General features: G+C 57.8%; 1 pseudogene; it reads right to left on the bottom strand.

The window, feature by feature from the left end:
* Positions 1 to 4450: 4450 nt before the first annotated feature.
* LOC141231547 (sialidase-3-like) lies at positions 4451 to 5709 on the bottom strand (annotated as a pseudogene).
* Between the last annotated feature and the right edge of the window lie 2213 nt (positions 5710 to 7922).

Raw genomic sequence — 7922 nt, 5'->3', positions numbered from 1 at the left:
GGGTGAGGAGGTGCAGGACAGAGACGGCTCTGGATGGTGTAGAGGTGCAGGGCAGAGAAGGCTCCGGACGGTGAATAGGAGCACGGCAGAGTCGGAAATGGAGGATGAGGAAGTGCAGGGCAGAGACGGCTTTGGAGGGTGAGGAGATGCATGGCAGAGGCAGCTTCGGAAGTTGAGCAGGTGCAGGGCACAGACGGCTTTGGAGGGTGAGGAGGTGAAGGGAAGATACGGCTCCGGAGGATGAGGAGGTGCAGGGCAGAGACGGCTCCGGAGAGTGAAGAGGTGCATGGCAGAGATGGCTCCGGAGGGTGAGGAGGTGCAGGGCAGAGACAACTCCAGAGGGTGAGGAGGTGCAGGGCAGAGACGGCTTCAGAGGGTGAGGAGGTGCAGGACAGAGACGGCACTGGATGGTGTAGAGGTGCACGGCAGAGACGGCTCCGGACGGTGAATAGGAGGACGGCAGAGTCGGAATTGGAGGCTGAGGAAGTGCAGGGCAGAGACGGCTTTGGAGGGTGAGGAGGTGCATGGCAGAGGCAGCTTCGGAGGTTGAGCAGGTGCAGGGCACAGACGGCTTTGGAGGGTGAGGAGGTGAAGGGCAGATACGGCTCCGGAGGATGAGGAGGTGCAGGGCAGAGACGGCTCCGGAGAGTGAAGAGGTGCATGGTAGAGATGGATCCGGAGGGTGAGGAGGTGCAGGGCAGAGACAACTCCAGAGGGTGAGGAGGTGCAGGGCAGAGACGGCTTCAGAGGGTGAGGAGGTGCAGGACAGAGACGGCTTCAGAGGGTGAGGAGGTGCTGGGCAGAGACGGCTCTGGGGGGTGAGGAGGGGCTGGGCAGAGACGGCTCCGGAGGGTGAGGTGGTGCTGGGCAGAAACAAGCCCGGAGGTTGAGGAGGTGCAAGACAGAGACGGCTCCAGAGGGTGAGGAGGTGAAGGACAGAGATGGCTCCGGAGGGTGAGGAGGTGCAGAGCAGATACGATGCCGGAGGGTGAGGAGGTGCTGGGCAGAGACGACGCCGGAGGGTGAGGAGGTGCAGGGCAGAGAAGGCTCCGGATGGTGAAGAGGTGCAGAGCAGAGAAGGCTCCGGATGGTGAATAGGAGCAGGGTAGAGACGGCATTGGAGGGTGAGGAGGTGCAGGGCAGAGACGACGCCGGAGGGTGAGGAGGTGCAGGGCAGAGAAGGCTCCGGATGGTGAAGAGGTGCAGAGCAGAGAAGGCTCCGGATGGTGAATAGGAGCAGGGTAGAGACGGCATTGGAGGGTGAGGAGGTGCAGGGCAGAGACGACGCCGGAGGGTGAGGAGGTGCAGGGCAGAGAAGGCTCCGGATGGTGAAGAGGTGCAGAGCAGAGAAGGCTCCGGATGGTGAATAGGAGCAGGGTAGAGACGGCATTGGAGGGTGAGGAGGTGCAGGACAGAGACGGCTCTGGATGGTGTAGAGGTGCAGGGCAGAGAAGGCTCCGGACGGTGAATAGGAGCACGGCAGAGTCGGAAATGGAGGATGAGGAAGTGCAGGGCAGAGACGGCTTTGGAGGGTGAGGAGATGCATGGCAGAGGCAGCTTCGGAAGTTGAGCAGGTGCAGGGCACAGACGGCTTTGGAGGGTGAGGAGGTGAAGGGCAGATACGGCTCCGGAGGATGAGGAGGTGCAGGGCAGAGACGGCTCCGGAGAGTGAAGAGGTGCATGGCAGAGATGGCTCCGGAGGGTGAGGAGGTGCAGGGCAGAGACAACTCCAGAGGGTGAGGAGGTGCAGGGCAGAGACGGCTTCAGAGGGTGAGGAGGTGCAGGACAGAGACGGCACTGGATGGTGTAGAGGTGCACGGCAGAGACGGCTCCGGACGGTGGATAGGAGGACGGCAGAGTCGGAATTGGAGGCTGAGGAAGTGCAGGGCAGAGACGGCTTTGGAGGGTGAGGAGGTGCATGGCAGAGGCAGCTTCGGAGGTTGAGCAGGTGCAGGGCACAGACGTCTTTGGAGGGTGAGGAGGTGAAGGGCAGATACGGCTCCGGAGGATGAGGAGGTGCAGGGCAGAGACGGCTCCGGAGAGTGAAGAGGTGCATGGTAGAGATGGATCCGGAGGGTGAGGAGGTGCAGGGCAGAGACAACTCCAGAGGGTGAGGAGGTGCAGGGCAGAGACGGCTTCAGAGGGTGAGGAGGTGCAGGACAGAGACGGCTTCAGAGGGTGAGGAGGTGCTGGGCAGAGACGGCTCTGGGGGGTGAGGAGGGGCTGGGCAGAGACGGCTCTGGAGGGTGAGGTGGTGCTGGGCAGAAACAAGCCCGGAGGGTGAGGAGGTGCAAGACAGAGACGGCTCCAGAGGGTGAGGAGGTGAAGGACAGAGATGGCTCCGGAGGGTGAGGAAGTGCAGAGCAGATACGATGCCGGAGGGTGAGGAGGTGCTGGGCAGAGACGGCTCTGAAGGGTGAGGTGGTGCTGGGCAGAGACAACTCCGGAGGGTGAGGAGGTGCAGGACACAGACGGCTCTGGATGGTGTAGAGGTGCACGGCAGAGACGGCTCCGGACGGTGAATAGGAGGACGGCAGAGTCGGAACTGGAGGCTGAGGAAGTGCAGGGCAGAGACGGCTTTGGAGGGTGAGGAGGTGCATGGCAGAGGCAGCTTCGGAGGTTGAGCAGGTGCAGGGCACAGACGTCTTTGGAGGGTGAGGAGGTGAAGGGCAGATACGGCTCCGGAGGATGAGGAGGTGCAGGGCAGAGACGGCTCCGGAGAGTGAAGAGGTGCATGGTAGAGATGGATCCGGAGGGTGAGGAGGTGCAGGGCAGAGACAACTCCAGAGGGTGAGGAGGTGCAGGGCAGAGACGGCTTCAGAGGGTGAGGAGGTGCAGGACAGAGACGGCTTCAGAGGGTGAGGAGGTGCTGGGCAGAGACGGCTCTGGGGGGTGAGGAGGGGCTGGGCAGAGACGGCTCCGGAGGGTGAGGTGGTGCTGGGCAGAAACAAGCCCGGAGGGTGAGGAGGTGCAAGACAGAGACGGCTCCAGAGGGTGAGGAGGTGAAGGACAGAGATGGCTCCGGAGGGTGAGGAGGTGCAGAGCAGATACGATGCCGGAGGGTGAGGGGGTGCTGGGCAGAGACAACTCCGGAGGGTGAGGAGGTGCAGGACACAGACGGCTCCGGAGGGTGAGGAGGTTAAGGTCAGGGACGACTCCGAAGGGTGAGGAGGTTCAGGGCAGAGACGGCTCCGGAGGGTGAGGAGGTGCAGAGCAGAGACGTCTACGGAGGGAGAGGTGCTGGGCAGAGACGGCTCTGAAGGGTGAGGAGGTGCAGGACAGAGACGGCTCCGGAGGGTGAGGAGGTGCAGGACAGAGACAGCTCCGGAGGGTGAGGAGTTGCAGAGCAGAGACGTCTACGGAGGGAGAGGTGCTGGGCAGAGACGGCTCTGAAGGGTGAGGAGGTGCAGGACAGAGACGGCTCCGGAGGGTGAGGAGGTGCAGGACAGAGACAGCTCCGGAGGGTGAGGAGTTGCAGAACAGAGACGGCTCCGGAGGGTGAGGAGGTGCAGGGCAGAGACGACTCCGGAGGGTGAGGAGTTGCTGGGCAGAGACGGCTCCAGAGGGTGAGGTGGTGGTGGGCAGAGACGGCTCCGGAGGGTGAGGTGGTGGTGGGCAGAGACGGCTCCGGAGGGTGAAGAGGTTCAGGGCAGAGACGGCTCCGGAGGGTGAGGAGGTGCAGAGCAGAGACGGCTCCGGAGGGTGAGGAGGTGCTGGGCAGAGACGGCTCTGAAGGGTGAGGTGGTGCTGGGCAGATACGGCTCGGGAGGGTGAGGAGGTGAAGGGCAGATACGGCTCCGGAGGATGAGGAGGTGAAGGACACAGACGGCTCCAGAGGGTGAGGAGGTGCAGAGCAGAGACGACTCCGGAGGGTGAGGAGGTGAAGGGCAGAAACGACTCCGGAGGGTGAGGAGTTGCTGGGCAGAGACGGCTCCGGAGGGTGAGGAGGTGAAGGGCAGAAAAGACTCCGGAGGGTGAGGAGGTGCAGGGCAGAGAGGGCTCCGAAGGGTGAGGAAGTTCAGGGCAGAGACGGCTCCGGAGGGTGAGGAGGTGAAGGGCAGAGACGACTCCGGAGGGTGAGGAGGTGCAGGACAGAGACGGCTCCAGAGCGTGAGGAGGTGCTGGGCAGAGACGGCTCCGGAGGGTGAGGAGTTGCTGGGCAGAGACGGCTCCAGAGGGTGAGGTGGTGCTGGGCAGAGACGGCATCAGACACGTGGATGGGGATGATATAGTTCATGGGAAGATCCCTTTAAGGTGTCCATGATAGAGAGGAGTGGATAGAACCTGTTAATTACAGGGGGGGATCAGACACCATCTAATGAGCAGTATGAGAGCGTGTATCGGGGGTCAGGAGAGTGGTGGATGGCGCCATCTTGTGGCCCCTCAGTGCATTCCTATACTGGGTTACTTTTGGCACCCGGAGACTTGGCGGAGGCCCCGACACTCGTGATTAGGGCTTAGAGGAATTGTTCAGCAGCTCGTCCATCGTGAACCTCCGGAAGACGATCTTTTCGCACGCCGCGTCCTTTCCGCATTCAAATAAGCAGGCGAAGGAGTGAGTGTCCTGGCACACCGCCAGGTCCGAGTACCCGCTGGTACCCTCGTTGATGACCCACGGTGGGGTCCAGGTGGACGGCACAAGGGGTGATTTATTCAAGTAGACTCCTAAGTCCACGCGGCCCCGGCTGCTGGTGGGATGGGAGTAGAGGAGCCAGGACGTGACGCTATGCTGAAGGGGCGACTCTTCCCCGCCGTCCGCCTCGTCCTGAGTTGCCTCCGGAGGCCTGTAGCTCACCACACTGCCCTGGCAGCCATGAGGCGGCTCACACAGGCTTTTATTGTAGTGGGCATCTGTGAACTCCATGGACTGGGGGCTGCAGGTCGCCTCCACCCGGTAGCGCTGACCGGTCCTGGCGCTGCAGTACAGGAGGTCGTTGCCGCTGCTGCAGGTCACCTCGGCCACCTCGCACTCCCCTGTCTTCTGCCGCCACAGTCCGCTGCCCTTGTGCCAGCTCTCTCCGCGGTCGTCGCTGTAGAAGATGAATGAGTGGGGCTTGGTCTTCCAGGGGACGGGCAGGCCGCAGACGCGGGAGTGGATGTAGTACAGGTACGCGGGCACGATCAGCCTGCCCGACGGAGAGCAGACGCCGTGACCGGGGCCAACCGTCAAGGTGGCGCAGCTCTTCAGGTCCTCACCCAGGACCTCCTCCGTCACGTCTTTCGGTAGGCTCCACGATTGGCCGTGGTCGCGGCTGGTGACGTAGCAGAGCCGGGCGGCATTTCGGCCGGTTATGATTTGCCGGAACTCGGAGATTTCGCTTTTTACACAGACGAAGAAGAGGAAGACGGTGTCGGTGTCGGGATGGTACAGCGGGCAGGGGTTCATGGTCCGGTGCCCCGGTAACTTGGCGTGGCTCACCGGCATTGCGTCTTCCCACTAAGGAGGCAAAACAGATGGAGACGTTGGAAAGTCACAAGATCAGACGCGGAGAGAGGTGACATGAGGAGTCGGTACCTGCACCTCCCCGCGCTGCACCCGACCGCGCCGCACCACCAGGTACAGGGCGTCCTGATCATCGGGGGACGAGCGCTTCTCCGCCAAGGCCAAGAAGATGGAGGGAAGAAGAGCAGAGCCGGGATACGATACGTCACACCGCCAGGATCCTGCTGGAACAGGGTCACCGAGTCCAGAGAGAGCGCCCCCGACATGTCTGTACCCGAACCTGCAGGACAGCGGATACACGAGACTGACAGCCGAGAGCAACCTGTATCTAATCCTGTGTGATACTGAAATGTGTATCTAATCCTATCCTGTGATACTGAGCCGTGTATCTAATCCTATCCTCTGTGATACTGAGCCGTGTATCTAATCCTATCCTGTGATACGGAGCCGTGTATATAATCCTATCCTGTGTGATACAGAGCTGTGTATCTAATCCTATCCTCTGTGATACAGAGCCGTGTATCTAATCCTATCCTGTGATACGGAGCCGTGTATATAATCCTATCCTGTGTGATACAGAGCTGTGTATCTAATCCTATCCTCTGTGATACTGAGCCGTGTATCTAATCCTATCCTGTGTGATACAAAGCCGTGTATCTAATCCTATCCTGTGATACTGAGCCATGTATCTAATCCTATCCTGTGTGATACAAAGCCGTGTATCTAATCCTATCCTGTGATACTGAGCCGTGTATCTAATCTTATCCTGTGTGATACAAAGCAGTGTATCTAATCCTATCCTGTGATACTGAGCCATGAATCTAATCCTATCCTGTGACACGGAGGCATGTATCTAATCCTATCCTGTGTGATACTGAGCCGTGTATCTAATCCTATCATGTGATACTGAGTTGTGTATCTAATCCTCTCCTGTGTGATACTGAGCCGTGTATCTAATCCTATCCTGTGTGATACTGTCTGCTGAGCCGTGTATCTAATCCTCTCCTGTGTGATACTGTCTGCTGAGCCGTGTATCTAATCCTATCCTGTGTGATACTGTCTGCTGAGCCGTGTATCTAATCCTATCCTGTGTGATACCGTCTGCTGAGCCGTGTATCTAATCCTATCCTGTGTGATACCGTCTGCTGAGCCGTGTATCTAATCCTATCCTGTGTGATACCGTCTGCTGAGCCGTGTATCTAATCCTATCCTGTGTGATACCGTCTGCTGAGCCGTGTATCTAATCCTATCCTGTGTGATACTGTCTGCTGAGCCGTGTATCTAATCCTATCCTGTGTGATAACGTCTGCTGAGCCGTGTATCTAATCCTCTCCTGTGTGATACTGTCTGCTGAGCCGTGTATCTAATCCTATCCTGTGTGATACTCTCTGCTGAGCCGTGTATCTAATCCTATCCTGTGTGATACTGTCTGCTGAGCCGTGTATCTAATCCTATCCTGTGTGATACTGTCTGCTGAGCCGTGTATCTAATCCTATCCTGTGTGATACTGTCTGCTGAGCCGTGTATCTAATTCTATCCTGTGTGATACCATCTGCTGAGCCGTGTATCTAATCCTCTCCTGTGTGATACTCTCTGCTGAGCCGTGTATCTAATCCTATCCTGTGTGATACTGTCTGCTGAGCCGTGTATCTAATCCTATCCTGTGTGATACTGTCTGCTGAGCCGTGTATCTAATCCTATACTGTGTGATACTGTCTGCTGAGCCGTGTATCTAATCCTATCCTGTGTGATACTATCTGCTGAGATGTGTATCTAATCCTCTCCTGTGTGATACTGTCTGCTGAGCCGTGTATCTAATCCTATCCTGTGTAATACTATCTGCTGAGCTGTGTATCTAATCCTATCCTGTGTGATACTCTCTGCTGAGCCGTGTATCTAATCCTATCCTGTGTGATACTGTCTGCTGAGCCGTGTATCTAATCCTATCCTGTGTGATACTGTCTGCTGAGCCGTGTATCTAATCCTGTCCTGTGTGATACTGTCTGCTGAGCCATGTATCTAATCCTATCCTGTGTGATACTGTCTGCTGAGCCGTGTATCTAATCCTATCCTGTGTGATACCGTCTGCTGAGCCGTGTATCTAATCCTATCCTGTGTGATACTCTCTGCTGAGCCGTGTATCTAATCCTATCCTGTGTGATACTGTCTGCTGAGCCATGTATCTAATCCTATCCTGTGTGATACTGTCTGCTGAGCCGTGTATCTAATCCTAACCTGTGTGATACCGTCTGCTGAGCCATGTATCTAATCCTCTCCTGTGTGATAGTGTCTGCTGAGCCATGTATCTAATCCTCTACTGTGTGATACTGTCTGCTGAGCTGTGTATCTAATCCTGTCCTGTGTGATACTGTCTGCTGAGCCGTGTATCTAATCCTATCCTGTGTGATACTGTCTGCTGAGATGTGTATCTAATCCTATCCTGTGTGATACCGTCTGCTGAGCTGTGTATCTAATCCTG

The sequence above is a fragment of the Phyllobates terribilis genome, unplaced genomic scaffold (genome assembly GCF_046119375.1).
Source record: "Phyllobates terribilis strain yellow unplaced genomic scaffold, ASM4611937v1 Scaffold_525__1_contigs__length_1214945, whole genome shotgun sequence".
Taxonomy (NCBI): domain Eukaryota; kingdom Metazoa; phylum Chordata; class Amphibia; order Anura; family Dendrobatidae; genus Phyllobates; species Phyllobates terribilis.
The sequence above is the reverse complement of the archived record's forward strand: the minus strand, read 5'-3'. Positions and strand labels throughout refer to the sequence as shown.